Raw genomic sequence first — 14,322 nt, 5'->3', positions numbered from 1 at the left:
GTTTTCGTCATTTGTTATCGAATCGACTTAAAGCCAGATCGTCACATTGGCCGCTCTTCTGTCTGAAACGGTTAAATTTATCGTCTGCAAAACTATGTCGCGCGCTGCGGTATGCGGAGACAGTAAAAGCACCATAGTAGAACACAGAGGAAGCTTCTAAGTTGAAGTAATAGCCGGTAAGAAGTAGTACAATTCAAAATTTAGTTGTCGATTATTCACTTTTTAGCCGGCTTTGGTGGCTTGGACATGACCTAGGTCCTTAAGATTTTGCATGATAGGAGCACTTGCAGCCGCGTTGCACGGGAGAATGTGAAAAGTGTTCATATGTAGTAAAAACCTAAGAAATCCGTCCGTTTTCGTCATTTGTTATCGAATCGACTTAAAGCCAGATCGTCACTTTGGCCGCTCTTCTGTCTGAAACGGTTACATTTATCGTCTGCAAAGCTATGTCGCGTGCTGCGGTATGCGGAGACACTAAAAGCACCATAGTAGAACACAGAAGAAGCTTCTAAGTTGAACCAATAGCCAGTAAGAAGTAGTACAATTCAAGTTTTAAATGTCCATTATTCACTTTTTAGGCGGCTTTGGTGGCTTGGACATGACCTAGGACCTTAAGGTTTTTCATGAAAGGAGGACTAGCAGCCGCGTTGCACGGGAGAATGTGAAAAGTGTTCATATGTAGTAAAAACCTGAGAAATCCGTCCGTTTTCGTCATTTGTTATCGAATCGACGTAAAGCCAGATCGTCCAATTGGCCGCTTTTCTCTCTGAGACGGTTACATTTATCGTCTGCAAAGCTATGTTGCGTGCTGCGGTATGCGGAGACACTAAAAGCACCATAGTAGAACACAGAAGAAGCTTCTAAGTTGAAGTAATAGCCAGTAAGAAGTAGTACAATTCAAGTTTTAGTTGTCGATTATTCACTTTTTAGCCGGCTTTGGTGGCTTGGACATGACCTAGGACCTTAAGATTTTGCATGAAAGGAGGACTAGCAGCCACGTACCACGGGAGAATGTGAAAAGTGTTCATATGTAGTAAAAACCTGAGAAATTCGTCCGTTTTCGTCATTTGTTATCGAAACGACTTAAAGCCAGATCGTCACATTGGCCGCTCTTCTGTCTGAAACGGTTAAATTTATCGTCTGCAAAACTATGTCGCGCGCTGCGGTATGCGGAGACACTAAAAGCACCATAGTAGAACACAGAGGAAGCTTCTAAGTTGAAGTAATAGACAGTAAGAAGTAGTACAATTCAAAATTTAGTTGTCGATTATTCACTTTTTAGCCGGCTTTGGTGGCTTGGACACGACCTAGGACCTTAAGATTTTGCATGAAAGGAGGACTTGCAGCCGCGTTGCACGGGATAATGTGAAAAGTGTTCATATGTAGTAAAAACCTGAGAAATCCGTCCGTTTTCGTCATTTGTTATTGAATCGACTTAAAACCAGATCGTCACATTGGCCGCTCTTCTGTCTGAAACGGTTACATTTATCGTCTGCAAAGCTATGTCGCGTGCTGCGGTATGCGGAGACACTAAAAGCACCATAGTAGAACACAGGAGAAGCTTCTAAGTTGAAGCAATAGCCAGTAAGAAGTAGTACAATTCAAGTTTTTTTGTCGATTACTCACTTTTTAGCCGGCTTTGGTGGCTTGGACATGACATAGGACCTTAAGATTTTGCATGAAAGGAGGACTAGCAGCCGCGTTGCACGGGAAAATGTGAAAAGTGTTCATATGTAGTAAAAACCTGAGAAATCCGTCTGTTTTCGTCATTTGTTATCATGTCGACTTAGAGCCAGATCGTCACATTGGCCTCTCTTCTCTCTGAAACGGTTACATTTATCGTCTGAAAAGATATGTCGCGTGCTGCGGTATGCGGAGACACTATAAGCACCATAGTAGTACACAGAAGAAGCTTCTAAGTTGAACCAATAGCCAGTAAGAAGTAGTACAATTCAAGTTTTAAATGTCCATTATTCACTTTTTAGCCGGCTTTGGTGGCTTGGACATGACCTAGGAGCTTAAGGTTTTGCATGAAAGGAGGACTAGCAGCCGCGTTGCACGGGAGAATGTGAAAAGTGTTCATATGTAGTAAAAACCTGAGAAATCCGTCCGTTTTCGTCATTTGTTATCGAATCGACTTAAAGCCAGATCGTCCCATTGGCCGCTTTTCTCTCTGAGACGGTTACATTTATCGTCTGCAAAGCTATGTCGCGTGCTGCGGTATCCGGAGACACTAAAAGCACCATAGTAGAACACAGAAGAAGCTTCTGAGTTGAATCTATAGCCAGTAAGAAGTAGTATAATTCCAGTTTTAGTTGTCGATTATTCACTTTTTAGCCGGCTTTGGTGGCTTGGACATGACCTAGGACCTTAAAAGTTTGCATGAAAGGAGGACTTGCAGCCGCGTTGCACGGGAGAATGTGAAAACTGTTCATATGTAGTAAAATCCTGAGAAATCCGTCCGTTTTCGTCATTTGTTATTGAATCGACTTAAAGCCAGATCGTCTCATTGGCCGCTCTTCTGTCTGAAACGGTTACATTTATCGTCTGCAAAGCAATGTCGCGTGCTGCGGTATGCGGAGACACTAAAAGCACCATAGTAGAACACAGAAGAAGCTTCTAAGTTGAAGCAATAGCCAGTAAGAAGTAGTACAATTCAAGTTTTCGTTGTCGATTATTCACTTTTTAGCCGGCTTTGGTGGCTTGGACATTACCTAGGACCTTAAGATTTTGCATGAAAGGAGGACCTGCAGCCGCGTTGCACGGGAGAATGTGAAAAGTGTTCATATGTTGTAAAAACCTGAGAAATCCGTCCGTTCTCGTCATTTGTTATCGAATCGGCTTAAAGCCACATCGTCACATTGGCCGCTCTTCTCTCTGAAACCGTTGTACTTTTCGTCTGCAAAGCTATGTCGCGTGCTGCGGTATGCGGAGACACTAAAAGCACCATAGTAGAACACAGAAGATGCTTCTAAGTTGAAGCAATAGCCAGTAAGAAGCAGTCCAATTCAAGTTTTAATTATCGATTATTGATTTTTAGCCGGCTTTGGTGCCCTGGTTATGAGGTGGAACCTTAAGATTTAGCATGAAAGGAGTACTAGCAGCCGCGTTGCACGGGAGAATGTGAAAAGGGTTCATATGTACTAAAAAGCTGAGAAATCCGTCCGTTTTCGTCATTTGTTATCGAATCGACTTAAAGCCAGATCGTCACATTGGCCGCTTTTCTCTCTGAGACGGTTACATTTATCGTCTGCAAAGCTATGTCGCGTGCTGCGGTATGCTAAGACACTAAAAGCACCATAGTAGAACACAGAAGATGCTTCTAAGTTGAAGCAATAGCCAGTAAGAAGCAGTCCAATTCAAGTTTTAATTATCGATTATTGATTTTTAGCCGGCTTTGGTGCCCTGGTTATGAGGTGGAACCTTAAGATTTAGCATGAAAGGAGTACTAGCAGCCGCGTTGCACGGGAGAATGTGAAAAGTGTTCATATGTAGTAAAAACCTGAGAAATCCGTCTGTTTTCGTCATTTGTTATCATGTCGACTTAGAGCCAGATCGTCACATTGGCCTCTCTTCTCTCTGAAACGGTTACATTTATCGTGTGCAAAGCTATGTCGCGTGCTGCGGTATGCGGAGACACTATAAGCACCATAGTAGTACACAGAAGAAGCTTCTAAGTTGAACCAATAGCCAGTAAGAAGTAGTACAATTCAAGTTTTAAATGTCCATTATTCACTTTTTAGCCGGCTTTGGTGGCTTGGACACGACCTAGGACCTTAAGATTTTGCATGAAAGGAGGACTTGCAGCCGCGTTGCACGGGAGAATGTGAAAAGTATTCATATGTAGTAAAAACCTAAGAAATCCGTCTGTTTTCGTCATTTGTTATCGAATCGACTTAAAGCTAGATCGTCACATTGGCCGCTTTTCTCTCTGAGACGCTTACATTTATCGTCTGCAAAGCTATGTCGCGTGCTGCGGTATCCGGAGACACTAAAAGCACCATAGTAGAACACAGATGAAGCTTCTGAGTTGAATCTATAGCCAATAAGAAGTAGTACAATTCCAGTTTTAGTTGTCGATTATTCACTTTTTAGCCGGCTTTGGTGGCTTGGAGATGACCTAGGACCTTAAGATTTTGCATGAAAGGAGGACTTGCAGCCGCGTTGCACGGGAGAATGTGAAAAGTATTCATATGTAGTAAAAACCTGAGAAATCCGTCTGTTTTCGTCATTTGTTATCGAATCGACTTAAAGCCAGATCGTCACATTGGCCGCTTTTCTCTCTGAGACGGTTACATTTATCGTCTGCAAAGCTATGTCGCGTGCTGGGGTACGCGGAGACACTAAAAGCACCGTAGTAGAACACAGAAGAAGCTTCTAAGTTGAAGTAATAGCCAGTAAGAAGTAGTACAATTCAAGTTTTAGTTGTCGATTATTCACTTTTTAGCCGGCTTTGGTGGCTTGGACATGACCTAGGACCTTAAAATTTTGCATGAAAGGAGGACTAACAGCCGCGTTGCACGGGAGAATGTGAAAAGTGTTCATATGTAGTAAAAACCTGAGAAATCCGTCCGTTTTCGTCATTTGTTATCGAATCGACTAAAGCCCGATCGTCACATTGGCCGCTTTTCTCTCTGAGTCAGTTACATTTATAGTCTGCAAAGCTATGTCGCGTGCTGCGGTATGCGGAGACACTAAAAGCACCATAGTAGAACACAGAAGAAGCTTCTAAGTTGAATCTATAGCCAGTAAGAAGTAGTACAATTCAAGTTTTAGTTGTCCATTATTCACTTTTTAGCCGGCTTTGGTGACTTGGACATGACCTAGGACCTTAAGATTTTGCATGAAAGGAGGACTAGCAGCCACGTTCCACGGGAGAATGTGAAAAGTGTTCATATGTAGTAAAAACCTGAGAAATTCGTCCGTTTTCGTCATTTGTTATCGAATCGACTTAAAGCCAGATCGTCACATTGGCCGCTCTTCTGTCTGAAACGGTTAAATTTATCGTCTGCAAAACTATGTCGCGCGCTGCGGTATGCGGAGACAGTAAAAGCACCATAGTAGAACACAGAGGAAGCTTCTAAGTTGAAGTAATAGCCGGTAAGAAGTAGTACAATTCAAAATTTAGTTGTCGATTATTCACTTTTTAGCCGGCTTTGGTGGCTTGGACATGACCTAGGTCCTTAAGATTTTGCATGATAGGAGCACTTGCAGCCGCGTTGCACGGGAGAATGTGAAAAGTGTTCATATGTAGTAAAAACCTGAGAAATCCGTCCGTTTTCGTCATTTGTTATCGAATCGACTTAAAGCCAGATCGTCAGTTTGGCCGCTCTTCTGTCTGAAACGGTTACATTTATCGTCTGCAAAGCTATGTCGCGTGCTGCGGTATGCGGAGACACTAAAAGCACCATAGTAGAGCACAGAAGAAGCTTCTAAGTTGAAGCAATAGCCAGTAAGAAGTAGTACAATTCAAGTTTTAGTTGTCCATTATTCACTTTTTAGCTGCTTTGGTGGCTTGGACATGACCTAGGACCTTAAGGTTTTTCATGAAAGGAGGACTAGCAGCCGCGTTGCACGGGAGAATGTGAAAAGTGTTCATATGTAGTAAAAACCTGAGAAATTCGTCCGTTTTCGTCATTTGTTATCGAATCGACTTAAAGCCAGATCGTCCCATTGGCCGCTTTTCTCTCTGAGACGGTTACATTTATCGTCTGCAAAGCTATGTCGCGTGCTGCGGTATGCGGAGACACTAAAAGCACCATAGTAGAACACAGAAGAAGCTTCTAAGTTGAAGTAATAGCCAGTAAGAAGTAGTACAATTCCAGTTTTAGTTGTCGATTATTCACTTTTTACCCGGCTTTGGTGGTTTGGACATGACCTAGGACCTTAAGAGTTTGCATGAAAGGAGGACTTGCAGCCGCGTTGCACGGGAGAATGTGAAAACTGTTCATATGTAGTAAAATCCTGAGAAATCCGTCCGTTTTCGTCATTTGTTATTGAATCGACTTAAAGCCAGATCGTCTCATTGGCCGCTCTTCTGTCTGAAACGGTCACATTTATCGTCTGCAAAGCAATGTCGCGTGCTGCGGTATGCGGAGACACTAAAAGCACCATAGTAGAACACAGAAGAAGCTTCTAAGTTGAAGTAATAGCCAGTAAGAAGTAGTACAATTCAAGTTTTAGTTGCCCATTATTCACTTTTTAGCCGGCTTTGGTGGCTTGGACATGACCTAGGACCTTAAGATTTTGCATGAAAGGAGGACTAGCAGCCACGTTCCACGGGAGAATGTGAAAAGTGTTCATATGTAGTAAAAACCTGAGAAATTCGTCCGTTTTCGTCATTTGTTATCGAATCGACTTAAAGCCAGATCGTCACATTGGCCGCTCTTCTGTCTGAAACGGTTAAATTTATCGTCTGCAAAACTATGTCGCGCGCTGCGGTATGCGGAGACACTAAAAGCACCATAGTAGAACACAGAGGAAGCTTCTAAGTTGAAGTAATAGCCAGTAAGAAGTAGTACAATTCAAAATTTAGTTGTCGATTATTCACTTTTTAGCCGGCTTTGGTGGCTTGGACATGACCTAGGACCTTAAAATTTTGCATGAAAGGAGGACTTGCAGCCGCGTTGCACGGGATAATGTGAAAACTGTTCATATGTAGTAAAAACCTGAGAAATCCGTCCGTTTTCGTCATTTGTTATTGAATCGACTTAGAGCCAGATCGTCACATTGGCCGCTCTTCTGTCTGAAACGGTTACATTTATCGTCTGCAAAGCTATGTCGCGTGCTGCGGTATGCGGAGACACTAAAAGCACCATAGTAGAACACAGGAGAAGCTTCTAAGTTGAAGCAATAGCCAGTAAGAAGTAGTACAATTCAAGTTTTTTTGTCGATTACTCACTTTTTAGCCGGCTTTGGTGGCTTGGACATGACATAGGACCTTAAGATTTTGCATGAAAGGAGGACTAGCAGCCGCGTTGCACGGGAAAATGTGAAAAGTGTTCATATGTAGTAAAAACCTGAGAAATCCGTCTGTTTTCGTCATTTGTTATCGAATCGACTTAGAGCCAGATCGTCACATTGGCCTTTCTTCTCTCTGAAACGGTTACATTTATCGTCTGAAAAGCTATGTCGCGTGCTGCGGTATGCGGAGACACTATAAGCACCATAGTAGTACACAGAAGAAGCTTCTAAGTTGAACCAATAGCCAGTAAGAAGTAGTACAATTTAAGTTTTAAATGTCCATTATTCACTTTTTAGCCGGCTTTGGTGGCTTGGACATGACCTAGGACCTTAAGGTTTTGCATGAAAGGAGGACTAGCAGCCGCGTTGCACGGGAGAATGTGAAAAGTGTTCATATGTAGTAAAAACCTGAGAAATCCGTCCGTTTTCGTCATTTGTTATCGAATCGACTTAAAGCCAGATCGTCCCATTGGCCGCTTTTCTCTCTGAAACGGTTACATTTATCGTCTGCAAAGCTATGTCGCGTGCTGCGGTATCCGGAGACACTAAAAGCACCATAGTAGAACACAGAAGAAGCATCTGAGTTGAATCTATAGCCAGTAAGAAGTAGTACAATTCCAGTTTTAGTTGTCGATTATTCACTTTTTACCCGGCTTTGGTGGCTTGGACATGATCTAGGACCTTAAGAGTTTGCATGAAAGGAGGACTTGCAGCCGCGTTGCACGGGAGAATGTGAAAACTGTTCATATGTAGTAAAATCCTGAGAAATCCGTCCGTTTTCGTCATTTGTTATTGAATCGACTTAAAGCCAGATCGTCTCATTGGCCGCTCTTCTGTCTGAAACGGTTACATTTATCGTCTGCAAAGCAATGTCGCGTGCTGCGGTATGCGGAGACACTAAAAGCACCATAGTAGAACACAGAAGAAGCTTCTAAGTTGAAGCAATAGCCAGTAAGAAGTAGTACAATTCAAGTTTTCGTTGTCGATTATTCACATTTTAGCCGGCTTTGGTGGCTTGGACATTACCTAGGACCTTAAGATTTTGCATGAATGGAGGACCTGCAGCCGCGTTGCACGGGAGAATGTGAAAAATGTTCATATGTAGTAAAAACCTGAGAAATCCGTCTGTTTTCGTCATTTGTTATCATGTCGACTTAGAGCCAGATCGTCACATTGGCCTCTCTTCTCTCTGAAACGGTTACATTTATCGTGTGCAAAGCTATGTCGCGTGCTGCGGTATGCGGAGACACTATAAGCACCATAGTAGTACACAGAAGAAGCTTCTAAGTTGAACCAATATCCAGTAAGAAGTAGTACAATTCAAGTTTTAAATGTCCATTATTCACTTTTTAGCCGGTTTTGGTGGCTTGGACATGACCTAGGACCTTAAGGTTTTGCATGAAAGGAGGACTAGCAGCCGCGTTGCACGGGAGAATGTGAAAAGTGTTCATATGTAGTAAAAACCTGAGAAATCCGTCCGTTTTCGTCATTTGTTATCGAATCGACTTAAAGCCAGATCGTCTCATTGGCCGCTTTTCTCTCTGAGACGGTTACATTTATCGTCTGCAAAGCAATGTCGCGTGCTGCGGTATGCGGAGACTCTAAAAGCACCATAGTAGAACACAGAAGAAGCTTCTAAGTTGAAGTAATAGCCAGTAAGAAGTAGTACAATTCAAGTTTTAGTTGTCCATTATTCACTTTTTAGCCGGCTTTGGTGGCTTGGACATGGCCTAGGACCTTAAGATTTTGCTTGAAAGGAGGACTAGCAGGCACGTTCCACGGGAGAATGTGAAAAGTGTTCATATGTAGTAAAAACCTGAGAAATTCGTCCGTTTTCGTCATTTGTTATCGAATCGACTTAAAGCCAGATCGTCACATTGGCCGCTCTTCTGTCTGAAACGGTTAAATTTATCGTCTGCAAAACTATGTCGCGCGCTGCGGTATGCGGAGACACTAAAAGCACCATAGTAGAACACAGAGGAAGCTTCTAAGTTGAAGTAATAGCCAGTAAGAAGTAGTACAATTCAAAATTTAGTTGTCGATTATTCACTTTTTAGCCGGCTTTGGTGGCTTGGACATGACCTAGGACCTTAAGATTTTGCATGAAAGGAGGACTTGCAGCCGCGTTGCACGGGAGAATGTGAAAAGTGTTCATATGTAGTAAAAACCTGAGAAATCCGTCCGTTTTCGTCATTTGTTATCGAATCGACTTAAAGCCAGATCGTCAGTTTGGCCGCTCTTCTGTCTGAAACGGTTACATTTATCGTCTGCAAAGCTATGTCGCGTGCTGCGGTATGCGGAGACACTAAAAGCACCATAGTAGAGCACAGAAGAAGCTTCTAAGTTGAAGCAATAGCCAGTAAGAAGTAGAACAATTCAAGTTTTAGTTGTCCATTATTCACTTTTTAGCTGCTTTGGTGGCTTGGACATGACCTAGGACCTTAAGGTTTTTCATGAAAGGAGGACTAGCAGCCGCGTTGCACGGGAGAATGTGAAAAGTGTTCATATGTAGTAAAAACCTGAGAAATTCGTCCGTTTTCGTCATTTGTTATCGAATCGACTTAAAGCCAGATCGTCCCATTGGCCGCTTTTCTCTCTGAGACGGTTACATTTATCGTCTGCAAAGCTATGTCGCGTGCTGCGGTATGCGGAGACACTAAAAGCACCATAGTAGAACACAGAAGAAGCTTCTAAGTTGAAGTAATAGCCAGTAAGAAGTAGTACAATTCCAGTTTTAGTTGTCGATTATTCACTTTTTACCCGGCTTTGGTGGTTTGGACATGACCTAGGACCTTAAGAGTTTGCATGAAAGGAGGACTTGCAGCCGCGTTGCACGGGAGAATGTGAAAACTGTTCATATGTAGTAAAATCCTGAGAAATCCGTCCGTTTTCGTCATTTGTTATTGAATCGACTTAAAGCCAGATCGTCTCATTGGCCGCTCTTCTGTCTGAAACGGTTACATTTATCGTCTGCAAAGCAATGTCGCGTGCTGCGGTATGCGGAGACACTAAAAGCACCATAGTAGAACACAGAAGAAGCTTCTAAGTTGAAGTAATAGCCAGTAAGAAGTAGTACAATTCAAGTTTTAGTTGCCCATTATTCACTTTTTAGCCGGCTTTGGTGGCTTGGACATGACCTAGGACCTTAAGATTTTGCATGAAAGGAGGACTAGCAGCCACGTTCCACGGGAGAATGTGAAAAGTGTTCATATGTAGTAAAAACCTGAGAAATTCGTCCGTTTTCGTCATTTGTTATCGAATCGACTTAAAGCCAGATCGTCACATTGGCCGCTCTTCTGTCTGAAACGGTTAAATTTATCGTCTGCAAAACTATGTCGCGCGCTGCGGTATGCGGAGACACTAAAAGCAACATAGTAGAACACAGAGGAAGCTTCTAAGTTGAAGTAATAGCCAGTAAGAAGTAGTACAATTCAAAATTTAGTTGTCGATTATGCACTTTTTAGCCGGCTTTGGTGGCTTGGACATGACCTAGGACCTTAAGATTTTGCATGAAAGGAGGACTTGCAGCCGCGTTGCACGGGATAATGTGAAAACTGTTCATATGTAGTAAAAACCTGAGAAATCCGTCCGTTTTCGTCATTTGTTATTGAATCGACTTAGAGCCAGATCGTCACATTGGCCGCTCTTCTGTCTGAAACGGTTACATTTATCGTCTGCAAAGCTATGTCGCGTGCTGCGGTATGCGGAGACACTAAAAGCACCATAGTAGAACACAGGAGAAGCTTCTAAGTTGAAGCAATAGCCACTAAGAAGTAGTACAATTCAAGTTTTTTTGTCGATTACTCACTTTTTAGCCGGCTTTGGTGGCTTGGACATGACATAGGACCTTAAAATTTTGCATGAAAGGAGGACTAGCAGCCGCGTTGCACGGGAAAATGTGAAAAGTGTTCATATGTAGTAAAAACCTGAGAAATCCGTCTGTTTTCGTCATTTGTTATCGAATCGACTTAGAGCCAGATCGTCACATTGGCCTTTCTTCTCTCTGAAACGGTTACATTTATCGTCTGAAAAGCTATGTCGCGTGCTGCGGTATGCGGAGACACTATAAGCACCATAGTAGTATACAGAAGAAGCTTCTAAGTTGAACCAATAGCCAGTAAGAAGTAGTACAATTTAAGTTTTAAATGTCCATTATTCACTTTTTAGCCGGCTTTGGTGGCTTGGACATGACCTAGGACCTTAAGGTTTTGCATGAAAGGAGGACTAGCAGCCGCGTTGCACGGGAGAATGTGAAAAGTGTTCATATGTAGTAAAAACCTGAGAAATCCGTCCGTTTTCGTCATTTGTTATCGAATCGACTTAAAGCCAGATCGTCCCATTGGCCGCTTTTCTCTCTGAGACGGTTACATTTATCGTCTGCAAAGCTATGTCGCGTGCTGCGGTATCCGGAGACACTAAAAGCACCATAGTAGAACACAGAAGAAGCATCTGAGTTGAATCTATAGCCAGTAAGAAGTAGTACAATTCCAGTTTTAGTTGTCGATTATTCACTTTTTACCCGGCTTTGGTGGCTTGGACATGATCTAGGACCTTAAGAGTTTGCATGAAAGGAGGACTTGCAGCCGCGTTGCACGGGAGAATGTGAAAACTGTTCATATGTAGTAAAATCCTGAGAAATCCGTCCGTTTTCGTCATTTGTTATTGAATCGACTTAAAGCCAGATCGTCTCATTGGCCGCTCTTCTGTCTGAAACGGTTACATTTATCGTCTGCAAAGCAATGTCGCGTGCTGCGGTATGCGGAGACACTAAAAGCACCATAGTAGAACACAGAAGAAGCTTCTAAGTTGAAGCAATAGCCAGTAAGAAGTAGTACAATTCAAGTTTTCGTTGTCGATTATTCACATTTTAGCCGGCTTTGGTAGCTTGGACATTACCTAGGACCTTAAGATTTTGCATGAATGGAGGACCTGCAGCCGCGTTGCACGGGAGAATGTGAAAAATGTTCATATGTAGTAAAAACCTGAGAAATCCGTCTGTTTTCGTCATTTGTTATCATGTCGACTTAGAGCCAGATCGTCACATTGGCCTCTCTTCTCTCTGAAACGGTTACATTTATCGTGTGCAAAGCTATGTCGCGTGCTGCGGTATGCGGAGACACTATAAGCACCATAGTAGTACACAGAAGAAGCTTCTAAGTTGAACCAATAGCCAGTAAGAAGTAGTACAATTCAAGTTTTAAATGTCCATTATTCACTTTTTAGCCGGCTTTGGTGGCTTGGACATGACCTAGGACCTTAAGGTTTTGCATGAAAGGAGGACTAGCAGCCGCGTTGCACGGGAGAATGTGAAAAGTGTTCATATGTAGTAAAAACCTGAGAAATCCGTCCGTTTTCGTCATTTGTTATCGAATCGACTTAAAGCCAGATCGTCAAATTGGCCGCTTTTCTCTCTGAGACGGTTACATTTATCGTCTGCAAAGCAATGTCGCGTGCTGCGGTATGCGGAGACTCTAAAAGCACCATAGTAGAACACAGAAGAAGCTTCTAAGTTGAAGTAATAGCCAGTAAGAAGTAGTACAATTCAAGTTTTAGTTGTCCATTATTCACTTTTTAGCCGGCTTTGGTGGCTTGGACATGGCCTAGGACCTTAAGATTTTGCTTGAAAGGAGGACTAGCAGGCACGTTCCACGGGAGAATGTGAAAAGTGTTCATATGTAGTAAAAACCTGAGAAATTCGTCCGTTTTCGTCATTTGTTATCGAATCGACTTAAAGCCAGATCGTCACATTGGCCGCTCTTCTGTCTGAAACGGTTAAATTTATCGTCTGCAAAACTATGTCGCGCGCTGCGGTATGCGGAGACACTAAAAGCACCATAGTAGAACACAGAGGAAGCTTCTAAGTTGAAGTAATAGCCAGTAAGAAGTAGTACAATTCAAAATTTAGTTGTCGATTATTCACTTTTTAGCCGGCTTTGGTGGCTTGGACATGACCTAGGACCTTAAGATTTTGCATGAAAGGAGGACTTGCAGCCGCGTTGCACGGGAGAATGTGAAAAGTGTTCATATGTAGTAAAAACCTGAGAAATCCGTCCGTTTTCGTCATTTGTTATTGAATCGACTTAAAGCCAGATCGTCACATTGGCCGCTCTTCTGTCTGAAACGGTTACATTTATCGTCTGCAAAGCTTTGTCGCGTGCTGCGGTATGCGGAGACACTAAAAGCACCATAGTAGAACACAGGAGAAGCTGCTAAGTTGAAGCAATAGCCAGTAAGAAGTAGTACAATTCAAGTTTTTTTGTCGATTACTCACTTTGTAGCCGGCTTTGGTGGCTTGGACATGACATAGGACCTTAAGATTTTGCATGAAAGGAGGACTAGCAGCCGCGTTGCCGGGAGAATGTGAAAAGTGTTCATATGTAGTAAAAACCTGAGAAATCCGTCCGTTTTCGTCATTTGTTATCATGTCGACTTAGAGCCAGATCGTCACATTGGCCTCTCTTCTCTCTGAAACGGTTACATTTATCGTCTGCAAAGCAATGCCGCGTGCTGCGGTATGCGGAGACACTAAAAACACCATAGTAGAACACAGAAGAAGCTTCTAAGTTGAACCAATAGCCAGTAAGAAGTAGTACAATTCAAGTTTTAAATGTCCATTATTCACTTTTTAGCCGGCCTTGGTGGCTTGGACATGACCTAGGACCTTAAGGTTTTGCATGAAAGGAGGACTAGCAGCCGCGTTGCACGGGAGAATGTGAAAACTGTTCATATGTAGTAAAAACCTGAGAAATCCGTCCGTTTTCGTCATTTGTTATCGAATCGACTTAAAGCCAGATCGTCCCATTGGCCGCTTTTCTCTCTGAGACGGTTACATTTATCGTCTGCAAAGCTATGTCGCGTGCTGCGGTATGCGGAGACACTAAAAGCACCATAGTAGAACACAGAAGATGCTTCTAAGTTGAAGTAATAGCCAGTAAGAAAGTAGTACAATTCCAGTTTTAGTTGTCGATTATTCACTTTTTACCCGGCTTTGGTGGCTTGGACATGACCTAGGACCTTAAGAGTTTGCATGAAAGGAGGACTTGCAGCCGCGTTGCACGGGAGAATGTGAAAACTGTTCATATGTAGTAAAATCCTGAGAAATCCGTCCGTTTTCGTCATTTGTTATTAAATCGACTTAAAGCCAGATCGTCTCATTGGCCGCTCTTCTGTCTGAAACGGTTACATTTATCGCCTGCAAAGCAATGTCGCGTGCTGCGGTATGCGGAGACACTAAAAGCACCATAGTATAACACAGAAGAAGCTTCTAAGTTGAAGTAATAGCCAGTAAGAAGTAGTACAATTCAAGTTTTAGTTGTCCATTATTCACTTTTTAGCCGGCTTTGGTGGCTTGGACATGAC

The sequence above is a fragment of the Schistocerca gregaria genome, unplaced genomic scaffold, assembly GCF_023897955.1.
Source record: "Schistocerca gregaria isolate iqSchGreg1 unplaced genomic scaffold, iqSchGreg1.2 ptg000378l, whole genome shotgun sequence".
Taxonomy (NCBI): domain Eukaryota; kingdom Metazoa; phylum Arthropoda; class Insecta; order Orthoptera; family Acrididae; genus Schistocerca; species Schistocerca gregaria.
The sequence above is the reverse complement of the archived record's forward strand: the minus strand, read 5'-3'. Positions refer to the sequence as shown.